Below are 16940 nucleotides of genomic sequence, written 5' to 3' on the forward strand. Positions count from 1 at the left end.
CATATGTACCTTTTGTGGAGCCTATTCGACTTGTTCCCGACAGTCTCGATCGTTTCTGAGACTCGGTTCGGAGGCCCTTTCTGAGACTGGGCTGGTTTTTTGTCTGCATAACCTTTTGTGGGGGTCGATAGCGTGAGGTTTTCTTGAGCTGGGGATTCTCAAATATTGAGATCCTTTCGGTGATACACGTTGCTGGAGTACCCCTTTTTTGTGGCCTCCCCATAAAACATGTATAGAGAGGTCTAGGTGCATTTGACGCCATGTTGGCAGTCTTGGGTTAGCTTTTGACATTTTATGCACAGTTAGTGGTTGATGCGCCTGTCTTATGCTTTGAGAGCATTACTTTTGATGCGTTACTGATCTCTTGTGACAGTTTTGGATTAAGCTTATGTCAGTTTTTCTGGGGAAACTTTGCCGAATTTTTTCCAAAATTACCAGTGTTTATTGCCATATTATCTTTAGCTTGCAACCATGTCATCTAGTGGTGAAAAGGATATTTATAATATCCAAAAATTTGATGGACGAATTTTGATATCTGGAAAGAGAAGATTCAAGATGTTCTCATACACAAAGGCCAGTTGGATCCTATCATGGAGCACCCAGAGGGCGAGTATACAGATGTTGAGTGGGAGAGACTTGATGCTAAGGCCAAATCTACCCTCTGTTTGCATTTGGCTGAATCTGTGTACTTTACTATAGTTGGAGAAAGGACTGCTAAAGATATATGGGATAAGTTGTGTTCTAATTATGAGAACAAAAGGGCCACTAATAAGGTTTTCTTGATGAAGAAGCTGTTTGACCTTCGTATGAAGAAAAAGGGCACTATTTGTACTCACATTAATGAGTTCAATATCATTTTCACTCAGTTGACCACTCAGGGTTTGGTCTTCAATGAGAAAATCAAATGTATCTTCTTGCTATGCAGTTTACCCTTGTCTTGGGATACGTTCTGTACTGCAATTTGCAACTCAGCACCTGGTACCATTCTAGTGTACAATGATGTCCTTGGGAGTCTGTTTACCGAGGAGATTCGTAGGAAATCTCTCGAAGGCAAGAAGGATGGTGATGCATCTGTTGAGTGATAGACAGAGGGGTCGCACTCAAAGTCGTGCCAAACGCAAGGAACGTGGGGTCTCATGCAGTAAGTCTCGGGGGTCTATGCGTAATGTCGAGTGCTATCACTGCCATAAAAAAGGGCATGCGAAGAAGGATTGCAGGAAATGGCAGCAAAGCAAGAAGGATAAACAATCCGGTGAAACTTCCAAGTCTGATGATTCAAACAAGGGCAAAGCAAAGTAAGAGGAGATCAATGTGATAGAGTCTTGCTCTTGTTACAGAAGATGCACATTATGCACAGAATTGGATAGTAGATTCTGGTGCGAGTTTCCATGTGACACCACATAGAGAGTGGTTCTCTACTTATTCTCACTCTTGTGGCAAAGTGAGACTTGGTGATGCTCATGAACTAAACATTGAGGGTGTCAAAAACAGCAAATTGCATCTAAGGAATGGCATGCACTTTACTTTATGTAATGTCATACATGTGCCCAAGTTGACTAAAAGCTTGATTTCTGTTGGTCAGCTTGATGATTTGGGTTACAACACCACATTTGGCAATGGTTCGTGGATAGTACACAAAGGTAATCTTGTTGTACTCAAAGGTCAGAAGCATGGTTCCTTGTATTCCATGCATGTGTCAGATGTTGGTCATGATTACATATCTATAGACGAGCTGCCGTCTACTGAGTTGTGGCATTGCAGGCTAGGTCATATTAGCCAAAAAGGAATGAGAACTCTGACTCGTTTTGGCCACGACCTGTCTTGTCTTATGTTGTTTGTGAACACTGTATCTATGGCAAACAAACTAGGTATGTGCACTTACCATCGGGTCAAAAGCGTGCTGAACCTCTAGATTTAGTACATAGTGATGTTTGTGGTCCTATGTCACCCAAATCTCTAGGGGGGGGCTAGCTATTTTGTGAAATTCATAGATGATTCTACTCGAAAGGTGTGGCATATCCTTTGAAACATAAGGATCAAGTTCATCCTGTGTTCCAAAATCTTTTGGCACTTGTTGAGAATCAGTCTCGCTAGAAACTCAAGAGGTTGCGGACTGACAACGGTGGAGAGTATGTCTCAAAGGAGTTTGAAACTTTTTGTGCTAAAGGGAGATTAAAAGGCAGTTTACTGCACCATACACACCAGCTCAGAATGCAGTTGCTGAGTGCATGAATTGTACGATTCAGGAAAGAGTCACATCCATGCTTTCTATGGAAAATCTCACACAAGGCTTTTGGGCAGAAGCCGTTGTGAGCGGGATGAAAACACACACAGCGCCTCTATAACGACTCAACACACACTCTTGGAAGGATATACACACACACACTATGGGGCACCACTCGGCTTACACAACACACATGGCCGAGACAGGGAACACACCTCTGGAGTGAGAGGAGAGAGACTATCCACTTGCCCACTCCACACACACACACACACACACACACACACACACCCAAAAAACTCAACTCAAAAGAGGATAATTTCTGATGTTTAGATACAATTGAGCTTGGGCCAACACCAATGGGGCAAATAGCTCACACAATATGGGTAAAAGATACCAGATACAATCACAAATTGGAGCAGAAGCTTCGCTCATAAGAGAAACTTACACAGCCAAAACAGTAGAAAAAGAGTGAGGAATTTGGCAAAATTGACAGTGCCATCGCATCCGGAACAGCCCAAAAGCCTAGTTTACAATGTCAAAGTGCTCAAATTTGACATCGGATGAGCAGTTTACGGCCAAAACAGGCTCCAAAAACCCCAAAAACACACCTGCGGCTGTTCCTCCTCTCTTCTCCACGTTTTTTTCTGGTCTTCTCTCAGTTTTTTTAGTTCCCACACTTAGATTTATTAGTTGGGCACCCTTGGTCTTTTAGTTGACCTCAAACGGACCCCGAACATGCCAAAAACTGACCTCGCAGTGCATAGTTGTCACCTTTTTGCATCATCCGCACACCTGGCACTCATTTCTTTTCAATAATGCGTCTCGCAACCACGTGAAGTGGCCCCAAAAAGTGGTCCTAATGATGACCTTTCTGCATAACTCTCACAAGAAAACACCCACATTGTGTCCGTATTCATCCACGTGCAAGTATTGACCCCGTTCAGCCTCCTGACGCCACTAGATGCCATCTGACGCACCTGCTTACCTCATGTCGTCGGCCCGCGGATAGCTTATTAGAGAAGTTTTACGCGCTACCAACTCCTCCTTATTGTAGGAAAAACACAGTGGTACTGGTAATAGTGAATCGATGCACTATGTACACCATGTCCTACCTGTACACATGTGGGCCCCACGTAACCACCTGGCTTTGAAAAATGGGCAATTCTTTATTTGATGCACCATGCATGTGTATGTACATAAGTGCAATCCCTTGCTCCAAAAAACGTCTGACATAATTTGCCCATCCCCTAGCCTGCTAGATCATTCATGATCAGCAGCAACAAAGAGAGATATGAGACTCGCCGCATCACAGGTCTCCTCATCCCTCACTAACACTGTTTGATCCACAGACAACTCATCTTGCTCCACCATCATTAACCTTGAAAGGGCCTTCCCACTTGAAACTTCTTTTGGAAGGTGTTGTCCAGCTTACTGTTGTAGCGCAAAACCAAGTCATGCTTCTTGATACCCTTACTTTTGACCCTTTCATTTATCTTTGCCAAAGCCTTATCCTGCATCTGCCCATAATGCTCCAATGCGCTCATCCTATCCAACTGGACCTCTTGTAACTGCAAGAGCCTCTCTTTGAATGCATTACTAGACGGCCCAAGTAGCTTCTCTAGCATCTTTACTGTAGGCAACTCTACCTCCACAGGCAATAGTGCTTCCTTTCCATACACCAAATGAAATGGAGTAAACCCTGTACCTGTCTTCACCGAAGTATGGTAAGCCCATAATGCACTAGGCAATTCCAAATCCCAATTCTTTCCTTGGTGCTCTGTCACTTTAGAAAGAATTTGTACCGACTCACCATTGAATCTTTCATTTAAGCCATTACACTGCGGGTAATAAGGAGTGGTATGCTGGTGCCTAATCTTCATCTTTGTGCATAAGAAGTCTAGCAGTTTAGCTCTAAATCCTCACCCCTTATCTGAAAGTAGCTCTAATGGCACCCCAAACTTGCAACATATTTCATCATACACAAATTTTGCCACATCCTTTGTAGTGATCTGTTTTACTGCTATAGCCTCTGCCCATCTAGAGAGATAGTCCACTGCCGTCAAAATATAGCTTTTGCCCCTGCTTGTGATAGGTAACGGGCCTATTGCATCAATCCCCCACTTTTCAAACACATCAAACGCCATAATGGTTTTTCGTAGCTCTGGCTTCAACAATCTCTTCCCAAATGCTTGACACCTATTGCAAGACCTACACCAATGGTGAACATCCTTGTGCAAACTAGGCCATACATACCCCTCTTGCAAAATCTTATGCAAGGTGATCTTTAGAGCAAAATGGCCACCACATGCGCCTTCATGATTCTCTTCCAACACTCTATAAAGCTCCTCTCTCCAAGGTACACGTCTCAACACGAGATCATCCCCTTTCATGTATAAGACATCACCAATCAATTTTTACCTGTATGCTCTACGCACAAAACCATACTTCTTAGACTTCTGAATCTCCTTTGGAATAATTCCTGTTAGCAAAAACTCCTCTTCTTGAGCCAAACTTTCCCGGCCATGATAAAGAGGTAAAGTGGTCCTCAACACTAATAGCTCCCCAATCATGCCTTGAGCTGCTTTATGTGCCTCTCCATTTAGAGCACGTTCAATGTGTCTGATGCTCCATGCTTCGAACTTTTTTAACAGGCCTTTAATTCTGAAGCACATTTCCTTCAATGAGGTGTTCTTGCTCTTCCAAACACCCAGCACTTGCTTCACCACTAACAAGGCATCACCTTTTATGCTCAACCTTCGAACCCCATGCTTCGAACAAATGTGTAATCCGGCTTCCAAAGTAGCATATTCAGCCCCATTGTTACTATGAGCATCCAATTTGAACCCTCTCTTGCATACTAGCTCCCCCTCTGGATCATAAAGTGCTATACCCCCTGAAGCCGCATCATGGCTCTTTCTGTATGAACCATCAAAGAACAACACATGTGCATTGATGATCTATGGAACTTCTTCAACTACCTTTCTCACCACCTCTTCCTTAACAATAAGGGGATTCTCCTTGTAGGTCAACAAATCAGCTAGGGTAGCCCTTGTAGTGTCTTCCACTAGAAAAGAGAACTCAAATTCTTGCAGCTCAATTACCCATTTCTTGACCACATTTGACATGTTAGTGCCATTAATTAACTGTGGCAAAAAGGCATAACTCGTCAAGAAAACAAAAGGTCGTGGTAGCAAGTAATGACGAAATCGTCGACAAGCAAATATTACACTAGCCATCACTAGCTCTACTTCCGAGAACTTTCTCTCCGCTACCAACTTCACTCGGCTTGCACAATACACTGTCCTCATATAATGGCTGCCCTTCCCCTTTTGCAATAGCATGGCTCCAATGGCATCATCCCCTACTGAGGGATTTACATAAAAAACTTTCTCCCAATCAGGAGCCTGCATGGCTGACAACCCCCCTAACACCTCTTTACAATACCCAAGCATTTTACTTTTTGATGGTTTGTCAATCTGATCCGAAAACCTGACACCCCAGCCACTGTGAGACCCATCTTCTCAACGCATGAGTGTGTTATGACGCATATTTGGGCTCCTCCATCCACATAACCTTGTCCCAAATTTTTCCTTTTATGCCACACATCTACTATTGGACAAATGTCTGGTAGCTCATCCATTGCCAACACCTTTACTGAACCTCTCTCTGGCTCTTTCTCCATTGGGTTAACCATCCTCTTCCACTGTCGCTTTAGCTTAGGCACCATCTCTATAAGCTTCCCAAAAGTAACATCTGCCTTCCTGCTCGTCAGATCCTCCTTCAAGTCATAGCTTAATTGCCCATCCCCTAGTGGAAAATCTGAAACATGAAACTTTCGACGAGCTCTCCTTTTCCTCTTGGCCTTGACATCTCGCCTTCATGGCTCTTTCCTTTCTTCTTACTAGGACCTAGGGCACTTCTTCCTTCCTTATCCTCTGTGGTCCTCTTCCCAATAGGCATCACTAATGTATCCTCTAGATTTGATGCCTTCTCCAAGGTGACTACACTTAGCACTTTTGTCTTTCCCTTTTCCTCCTGGGTCAGTCCACTGGTTCCTTCGTCTCCCTTAATTTCGATGCCATAATCATTTGACCTAGTTAGCACCTGTCTTGGAAATGGATACATGTCTCCCCCCATCCTTGGTTGCTTATCACATTGCGGGCTGATGTGACCCAACTCTCCATAATTGTAACATGTGGGCGTCTGCCTCCAAAACCTACCATTGCTTTGTCCAACACCATTCCTAGGCCTTTCTTCACCTCCTGGGTGATTTGCAAACCTTCCTCGACCTTGATTATTTCCCACTTGACCTAGCATGTTTAGGCTGAGATTCTTCATCAAATCTACCACTTGCCTCATGTCTTGCCTTAGCCCATCATCTTGCACCGATGTAGTGACCACTGTTGGCATAACCTGAGTAGTAACAGGAACCACTGGTTCATGATGAACCCTTGACATGCGACCTTGTAAAGAGTCCATAGGCTGAAATTCAGACCTCATGGGCAAAGACTCCACCCCTAACTGGCTCATTTTCCTCAGCTTCCACTCTTTGTTCCTTGCTACCTCTAGTGCATCTTCATATGTCCTATTTAGCTCCACCCTCCAACGTATATTCTCCCAAAGACCAGCCAAGAACCTGTCCTTCTTCATCATGTCAGGCGGGGGTACCTGTGGTGCTAAGGCCTTGCACATCCGCTCCCATGCCAATGAGAACTTACGTATGTATGCATCTACTGGCTCACCTTCCTTTTGCACCAAACCTTGTACTTCTTGCCACACTTTGTCAGGATATTCTATCTTCACAAACTCCACTTCCAACCCATGCCTTAGATTGTCCCAACTCAATCTTACAGGTGGATCCGCTGCACGCAACTCCTCTTCAAATGTTTTGCACCAGACTCGTGCATCACTCTTCAAACAAATTTGGAGAAGACGTAACATCTGCGCAGGGTCATGAATCTGGTTGCTAATGCAGACAACCTCCATCTTTTCCAAAAAATCTTCCACATCTTCATCACTTCTTCCATGAAACTCCGGATAAGAGAAAACCATGGCTACCCAAGTTACAATGCTTTGAGAACCCCTTTGAACACACTTGCAAGAACCCAAAACTTTTGACTACCCAATCCCCAGAAACTTCAATGGAGCTCAACTTTAGATAAGGACAAACACATGCACATCAAATGAGTTTTCATAGTTGATCAGGGGAATTACAATAGGCAAAGGACATTCCAAGATCTCTCGTAATCTTCGTGGCCCGAACATAAAGACTATGCGCTGCTAGAAAAAAATCTTCCTGGACACATGAACATTTATCTGGATTCTTTGAGTTAAATGAAATGGAGTGAATTGAGGGCCATTTTGATCATCCATTAAAGCCAACCATGAAGCTCCCAAGAAGGCACACCTGACTTATCTTCTGATTTTGCCAAAATTTCAGCAGCATAACAGCATAAATGGCTCAAAAGACCAAAAAACCAGCTATCATAACTTGGAAAAATTTTGGCAGAGTTTCCCCAGAAATAGAGTAGTAGGAACCCAAAATATAGACTGTATATGTATGCATAAACTGTCAACAATAGGACCCGAGCATCAAGTAGGACTCACTAGTACATAGCCTATGGCGAGGTCACAAAAAGGGTGCTCCAGCTACCTGTATCACCGAAAGGATCTCCACATTTGAGAATCCCCCAGCTCAATAAAAACCTCACGCTATCGACCCTCACACGAAGGCTAATGCAAATCGCGCATAGTCAAGTCTCAGAAATGACTATCTTCCAGACGAAGTCTCAGAAATGGCTGGGAGTGCCAAATACAACCAAGTATGGCTCCACAAATGCGTACAATGGCAGTTTCCACAAGTAACGTACAATCCAGCAGACAATGCGCTCAAATAGGCGCCAAGTGATGCATATCCACAACAACTACAAGTAACACTGCTAGTATATCACTGTACTCCAGCTATCTGTACCTGTGTGAATCACCTGTACTTGTACCTGTAACCTGTAACCTGTAACCTGTAGCCCCGAATCTCGAAGCTTGAAGCTCGAAGCAGAAGGTACTCGAAGAAGATCCTCCGTGCGGGTGCCAAAAGAATCTGAGCGGGATGAAAACACACACAGTGCCTCTATAACGACCCGACACACACTCTTGGAAGGATATACACACACACTATGGGGCACCACTCCGCTTACACAACACACCTGGCCGAGACAGGGAACACACCTCTCGAGTGAGAGGAGAGAGACTATCCACTTGCCCACTCCACACAGACACACACACACGCACACACCCAAGAAAATCAACTCAAAAGAGGAGAATTTCTGATGTTTAGATACAATTGAGCTTGGGCCAACACCAATGGGGCAAATAGCTCACAAAATATGGGTAAAAGATACCAGATACAATCACAAATTGGAGCAGAAGCTTCGCTCATAGGAGAAACTTACACAACCAAAACAACAGAAAAAGAGTGAGGAATTTGGAAAAATGGACAGCTCCATCGCGTCTGGAACGGCCCAAAACCCCAGTCTACAATGTCAAAGTGCTCAAATCCGACATCGGATGAGCAGTTTACGGCCAAAACAGGCTCCAAAAACCCCAAAAACACACCTGCGGCTGTTCCTCCTCTCTTCTCCACGTTTTTTTCTGGTCTTCTCTCAGTTTTTTTAGTTCCCACACTTAGCTTTATCACTTGGGCACCCTTGGCCTTTTAGTTGACCTCAAACGGACCCCGAACATGCCAAAAACTGACCTCGCAGTGCATAGTTGTCACCTTTTTGCATCATCCGCACACCTGGCACTCATTTCTTTTCAATAATGCGTCTCAAAACCATGTGAAGTGGCCCCAAAAAGTGGTCCTAATGATGACCTTTCTGCATAACTCTCACAAGAAAACACCCACATTGTGTCCGTATTCATCCACGTGCAAGTATTGACCCCGTTCAGCCTCCAGACGCCACTAGATGCCATCTGACGCACCTGCTTACCTCATGTCGTCGGCCCGCGGATAGCTTATTAGAGAAGTTTTACGCGCTACCAACTCCTCCTTATTGTAGGAAAAATAGAGTGGTACTGGTAATAGTGAAAATCGATGCACTATGTACACCATGTCCTACCTGTACACATGTGGGCCCCACATAACCACCTGGCTCTGAAAAATGGGCAATTCTTTATTTGATGCACCATGCATGTATATGTACATATGCGCAATCCCTTGCTCCAAAAAACTTCTGACACCGTCTTGACCACAATGCACATTATAAATTGTTCACCTAATACGCCATTGAATTATGAGATTCCAAAAGAGTTATGATCTAAACATAAGCCCCACTATGACCATCTACATGTTTTTGGTTGTGAAGCTTATGCTCACGTGCCTAAACAATTTCGACAGAAGTTAGAGCCAAAATCACACAAATGTATTTTTATTGGATATGGTGCAGATGGAGTGATGGGATATCGTCTCTGGCACCCGGAATCTCGTTGAGTCATCCGGAGTTCATATGTGATCTTCAGTGATTCAAAGATGCACAAACAACCTATCAAGGAAATAGAGGTTTGGAGAGTCACTTTTGATGATGTTGCCTTAGAGACAGTGAAATCAACTCAGCGGGCTAGTGATTTACCTTCCACTAGCAATGATCCAGAGGGAACGGATAGCAATGGTCAAGGAGTGAGGTGGTCTACTAGAGTCTCTCATCCACTACATGTTTTGAGCCAGGTCTTGATTACATCATGTTGATCGATTGCGGTGAGCCAAGCTGCTACCAAGAAGCCATGATGATGGATGATGTGGTTAAGTGGGAGCAGGCTATGGAATCTGAGTATAACTCGATTCTGGTTAATGACGCGTGGGACTTGGTAGAACTGTCGAATGATGCAAAATATTTACCTTGCAAATGGGTTTACAAGAAGAAATTTACCTCAGGTGATCCAAATACAAAGTACAAGGCTAGACTTGTAGCCATTTGAAGGGTTCAATCAGCAAAAGGGAGTCGATTTTGATGAAATCTTCTCGCCTGTGGTCGAGATGACAATGCTTAGAACCGTACTTGGTCTTGTAGTGATTGAGGACATGGAACTTGTCCAAATGGATGTGAAGACAACATTTCTTCACGGGGATCTCGATGAGAATGTTTACATGCAGCAGCCTAAAGGGTTTGTTCAGGAGAATGCATCTCGTAAGGAGCTAGTATGTAACCTCAAAAAGGCACTTTATGGCTTAAAGCAGGGTTCAAGGCAGTGTTATCATAAATTTGATGCATGTATGAGGTCTCAGGGATATAAAAGGAGCGAAGAGGATCACTGCTTGTACACAAGAAAGCTAGATGATGGCTCGATGATCATTCTAGTTTTGTATGTTGATGACATGCTTATAGCTGGGAAATCCATTGCGGAGATTGCCAACTTGAAGAAAACACTTAGCAACAATTTTGCAATGAAAGATTTGGGGGATTCTACACACTTTCTTGGCATGCGAATCAAAAGAGATCGCAAACGTCGTATTCTTGAGTTATCTTAGGAAACATACATTGAGAAAGTTTTGCAGCGTTTCAATATGCAGGGGGGTAAAGCATTGAGTACCCCAATGTAGGCATTCATGAAACTTAGCAAGGAAGATGCACCCAATTGTGATGCTGAGAGAGAAAAAATGGCTAAGGTACCATATTCTTCGGCAGTGGACAGTCTCATGTATGCTATGGTGGCCACAAGATCAGACATTGCTTTTGTAGTGGGAGTGGTGAGTCGATATATGGCAAATCCTGGCAGCAAGCATTAGGAAGCAGTGAAGCACATTCTTAGGTACCCCAAAAGTACAGATAGAAGGTGTTTACGCTTCGGGAACAATGATGCATCCATCGTGGGTTATGCAGATGCAGACTATGCGGGTTGTGTTGACAATAGGAGATCGACCTCTGGCTATGTCTTCATATTTGCTGGAGTAGCAGTATCTTGGAGGTCATGTCTTCAAGATTGTACGTCGTCTTCCATTATGCAAGCAGAGTACGTTGCATTGTCGGATGCAAGTAAAGAGGCTGTATGGTAATCTCGCTCGGTCAGAAATCTTGGCATTGATGATACTCCAATGGTATATTGTGATAGTCAGAGTGCTCTTGCATTGGCAAGGAATCCCGTGTTTCACTCCAAATCGAAACACATTGAAGTCAGGTATCATCTCGTGAGAGATTTCTTGGCTAAAAAGCTCATTGATTTGGTCAAGGTACACACTAACGACAACCCAGCAAATGCTTTGACGAAAGGCTTAGCTTTGGAGCGGTTTACACATTGCAGTGAGTTAATGGGTATAGGTTGAAGCCACTAGATTGCTTCACGGTTGTACATACTAGGTCACTTGGGCTACGTTGGCCAAGTGGGAGTTTGTTGGGATTCAGGCCAATTGGTCGGACATCCCACTTACTGCTAACCCATCTACTAACTTAACCTATATACACTTATTCTTTAATACAAAAGAATAAGGAGCTACAAACAACAGGAGAACGTTGCTATGAGCTCCACCCAACAGTAGGTCTCTCTCCCTGCTCTCGCACTTGCACTCGCACACGCTTCCCATGGCACCTTTAGTCAAGTGATCTTTCACTTTTGACGCGTATGAATTGACATGATTGTGACACAATTGAGTTTACAGTGACGGTTCATGAGAGACTGAGGTCTCGATCTTCCTGACATATGCGATGTTGGTAATGTGGTCACACATGGCACATTGGGCGTTGTTGTTTTAGACGCATGAGATAGTAGTAGAGACCGATGTGTTACGACATAGACTAGAGAGACGGCTACATATGCCAATGATAGTGATGTCACACTTATCTCTAGCCTCCACCCACGATACATGTTTGACAGAGATGGCACTTGCTCCCGATGGCCTCTAGATGAGTACAACATTTCATGTCACACCATGCCGTGACTAGTTTAGCATATTTGCTAGTGGGAGTTATGGCCGTGTTCATATGGGTGATGATTCAGTGTATGACATAGAAAGTGCAAGAGATATATGTCTGTTACTACCTAGTGGTGCATCTTATATGCTTACACATGTGTGTTATGTTTTTGGGATCACATAGAGCTTGATCTCAGTGAGATGCCTGAGAGACAACGAATGTCAGGTACTGCTCCAGTATACTTAGGAGACAGACATTAGGAAAGAAATGGACTCATTTTTGGGCCTTTTAGCTCTATTGAGAGAATGCTCCTTAGCCAATAGGAAGAAGGCTAATGTGACATTGAAAAGCCTTATGTCTCATTTTTTAAAATATCCATGAAAAACATTTTGGTGAAATTATCATTGTCATGAGAAAAGTGAGGTGCTTGATAATGGCATCTTGCACAAGCGTCGAGCGCCTTTTTATGACCAGTTGTTGCTATCTCGCACAAGCATTAATCACCTTTTTATGAGGTACTCGCAATTCAAATTCGAACGGGTTGTACTTGATAGCCATAGATAGGTACTATTTAAGACTATGAAGGGGTTAGAATCAAGCGAATAAAGGCCCATGAGGGGTCTTGGGGGCCTCTATTCGCTTGGATCTGACCTCATGAGGCCCTAGGCTTAAAACGGCTATATCTTGAGCTAGAGACGTCGGATTTCAGTGTTTTAAAGTGCTATCCTAAGGTTTTTGGATGTTCCGGATGCATCCTTTGTGTTCTTTTTGTATTTTGAAAACATCCCTTATGTGTTTTCTCTCATCGTACATCACATCACTCATTAAGATTCACGGACATGGATTTTGGTGCTGCACACTTAAGTTGGGTTCTCAAAAAGCATTTTGTACGAGCATGCATTTAAGTGATCAAGCAAACTTTTACGTATGTACTAAGAGAAATAGAATTCCAAAAAACTACTTTTGTATTTTTCAGGATCACCTCTCTCTATGTTGAGTTAGCGTTTCTTACAGGGTCCAAAATTGAGTCCAACTTTCTCCTAATGGCATTTAGCTCTGTAGTACATGCCAATGGACTTTGCAATGACAGAGGTGGAGTAGGATTTCTCCAATGAGACACAGTAGACGTCGTCCAAGTGTGTACAAATAGAGGTAGAGTGGGTCTGCTCCTTAGAGTGCCGAGATGACAGATATGGAGTTTTTTTATATGCTCATGCTAGAGGGTGATGAGGTGGTATCAAGGCACACGCATCGAGTCCCTATGGATGAGGGGGAGGTGGTCATCCAGGAGTCAAAGTCGACACATCCATTTGTGATAGCTAGTCCTAATGATGCAGAGTATACACATAGCACTGAGGTGGCTGGAATAGCCAAGATTGAGTTGGTTTTGTCAGTGTTCAAGTGTCTCATGTACAACTTGTTAGTGTCAAGGCGGCCCAACCTAGCAGCTGCAGTGAGAGAATTTGTAGCAGGGATTGTCAGTCGTGTGATGATTGACTAGCATGATGCATAGTGGAGTTCTATAAACCATATCTAGAGTAGTCTATGGATTTACATGCAAGCTCTACTGTGAGTACGCACGCTCGCCTGCATCCAGAGCCGATACGGCTACATGTAGATTGATTGAGCGAGCCAGTGGGCGTAGATTGAGAGATTCTCTCACCTATTTTCTTGTACATACTAGCAGTTTAGCTAGTAGGACCCACTTATCAACACGTTTGCCTTTAAGTGGGAGGTTGTTGGGGTACAAGCATCAGTGCCTTGCCCGATCTCCCAAGCGATGGACGTCCATCCATTGACACCACCTTATTGTTGTACATATACCAAGAATAAGGAGCTCCTCACTTAGAGGTTTACTCCACTTACACATTGTCTACTCTCCTTATCTCCTTTTGCATGCACACTGGACCACTCACACACTCATCCGCGCACACACACTCTTCATTGTCTCCCTCCCCTCTTTGTCACACTCAATTTCCATCTCTCCTCCTACCCTCAATTCCTATAGTCCCTCTCCTCCCCCTTCATTCGGTTTCTACATCAATCTCTATCTCATCCTTCCTATGGTTCTCTCTCTCTCTCTCTCTCTCTCTCTCTCTCTCTCTCTCTCTCTCTCTCAAAATGAGAATGAGAGAGAGAGAGAGAGAGAGGGGGGGGGGGGGGGGGGGGGATAGGAAATACATTATGTGTAGACAAAGAGAGAGAGGTAGTGAGCAAAGAGAAAGAGAGGGAGAAAATATATAAATTGCCAAATCTTGCTCAACTTTATTCCTATATCTATTTCACTCATTACTATACAAAAATGTCTATACCTCTATCAGGAGCCTTCATTTGAGAGTGATACCTGGTTTGAACCTTGACTCGTTCTTTGAAGATGCCAAATAACAACATAGGGGTAAAACATTTGCTTAAGAGCTTGGCTTAATGAAGAAAGGCACATCGACCAAGGTGAGCAAGGCATTTGCAAACACAAAAAGATGGTGTCTATGCAGGTGTGTAAATTTCATTTCTGCATTATGATTGAGTAGGTTCATATGCATACTTATGATGTTTTCAAATATTTCAGATGGTTTCATAAGTGCAACTTCAACATTGAAAGTGTAAGACTGCACACATTGCTTGATGAGACAGAAGCAAATTGCATTTTCAACCCAATGCAAATAGCATGTAATTTCGAGAGCACCGTGTACAAGAGTATGCCAGGGTTCTTGGAATATGGTGAGGGGTACTTCCCTCCAAATGAAGAGAAGGCACACAATGACGTAATGGAGGATAGGGAGGATCGAGCTCATCAAGCAACACAACATGTGCCACAACATACCCCTGTGATGACAACAACTATAGAGTCTAGTGTGCAGGTGTCTCAAAGAGAAGAGACATCTACTACATCTCAGGTGTGCGATTAGTGGCTACTACATAAGAACTAGATTTCCAATTTGATTATGAAAATTTGCCTTGGTAGAGCATCAATTTTTGTTATGCGGATGGAGGATTCAAGAGAGGCTGAAAGATTTCAAAAAATTGCTTGCACCAAGGAAAAGAGGAGGTTGCCAAACTTGTATTCTTGTGTAAACATTTATATAAACGTTTACAAGAGTTTTCAGTAATATATGTAATTGCTATCTTTTTAATGTTGTTCACGAAAAAGTTTTGGAATCTTTGCAAAGGACATAATTGACTTTGTTACAAGTCTTGAAATAAAAATATTGGATGTGTCAAACTTGCAAAAAATTATGCACTCATCATCCAATGGGTGTCTCCTAAGAAGAAGTTTTAAACTATCATGTGGAATGGAGTGAGGCTCGAATTGTACATATGACTTTCAAAATTCTCAAAATACTGACAATGTGTGGTCTTGGAGATTATTGCCAATAGTAATGGCGATTGTATTCAGATTGCACATTTTAGTTCATATAAAATAAAGGAAGAAATGAAAAATGCCTTGCTCAACATTTTCAAGCCACACATTATCGAGAAATGTCGTTAACTATTTCGTAATGGGGCGGCCGTTGAGTCTATGGTGGTGAATGCATCGATTTTATTTCTACCTACCAATACACCTGTGCATGGACTTTCAGAATCTAAGGTACCAGAGTGGAAAAAAATAGAAGTATGCCAGTTCGATCGACTCGCTCAACTCGCATATGCAACAGCCAAAGACAAAGGTGTGTTTGTGGTTGTTTATCAAGCTGATAAATATGCCATGGTTTGTGACATCTCGGGTGCTGCTAGATGGCATGAGGACCACACAAACATTGTGGTCTACAAGACACCAATCTATAAGAAACAGACCAAGATTGTGTGCTCATTGTTAGTCTACGTAATGAGGAAAGACCTCCTTCACTAACCCAAGCCATAGAGTTGTTGGAAGATGACACCTACTTTGATACGCTACAAGAGGGTGATTGGACAAAACAAGAAGATGGCACACCATTACAAGGTATAATTTGACATGTTGAATATGAGAAGATAGTTTCACAACCTCGTTTGACCATGTTTGGTTTTGCAAGAGGTATGGTATGTGGGCATGGCTTTGTTTGGCAATTGCTTACACAATACACAAACAAGCTGTCGGGAGGATAAGGGTTTGCGAGGGGAGTAGGGATAGCATCGGGCTACTTAGTGGAAAATTCCTTGTTGTCCTCAAATATTGTAACCATTCGACCCATCTGGCTCCCTAGCAATGCCAGTGCACCAGTCCCTCCGTACGGCACCACAATGTCATGCTCATTGTCGTGTCACTCCACTTCCATGATGGAAAAAAGAACAAAAGGATGCGGATTAAGCTTATTTGAAGTCTATATGTTTATTGAGTAGGGGCTTGATAACAAGCAAGTTCAATGCTAAATGTGTCAGATGCGGCTTTAGAGGGCCAAAACCTATCTTTTTTATGCTAAAAATGGATATGTTTGAAGTTGTTAGAATTATAAGTTTATGGACTAAAAATGTAGTACTCCAAATGCTTCACATGCCTATCTTTACAGCTCGTCAATTGGAGCTACGGTATGAAAGCTATGGCAACTTGAAAGTTAAAGTGGTTTGTAGATGTGTATCAGATTGGACAGTTTTGTAGATGAAGGCGACGACATCGTCGGGGTTCCAAGAGAGGGGCCTCTCACATGCCTTGGAGCCTAAGGCCTCCAAAAATAGCAAGTGGTTGGTCACATGCAAAAGGAAAGCTAAAAAAAAGGAAAGTGGGAAAAAATAGAGGGATTTCACATGTCCATAAGGGCCACTTTTTGAGAGATTAGGTTTTTTTTTGTTTTTGTTTTTAAGGTAATTGGAGAGGTGAAGGAGAGCTACACAGGAAATCG

Source organism: Adiantum capillus-veneris, chromosome 4 (genome assembly GCF_014529385.1).
Source record: "Adiantum capillus-veneris isolate H3 chromosome 4, ASM1452938v2, whole genome shotgun sequence".
NCBI lineage: Eukaryota > Viridiplantae > Streptophyta > Polypodiopsida > Polypodiales > Pteridaceae > Adiantum > Adiantum capillus-veneris.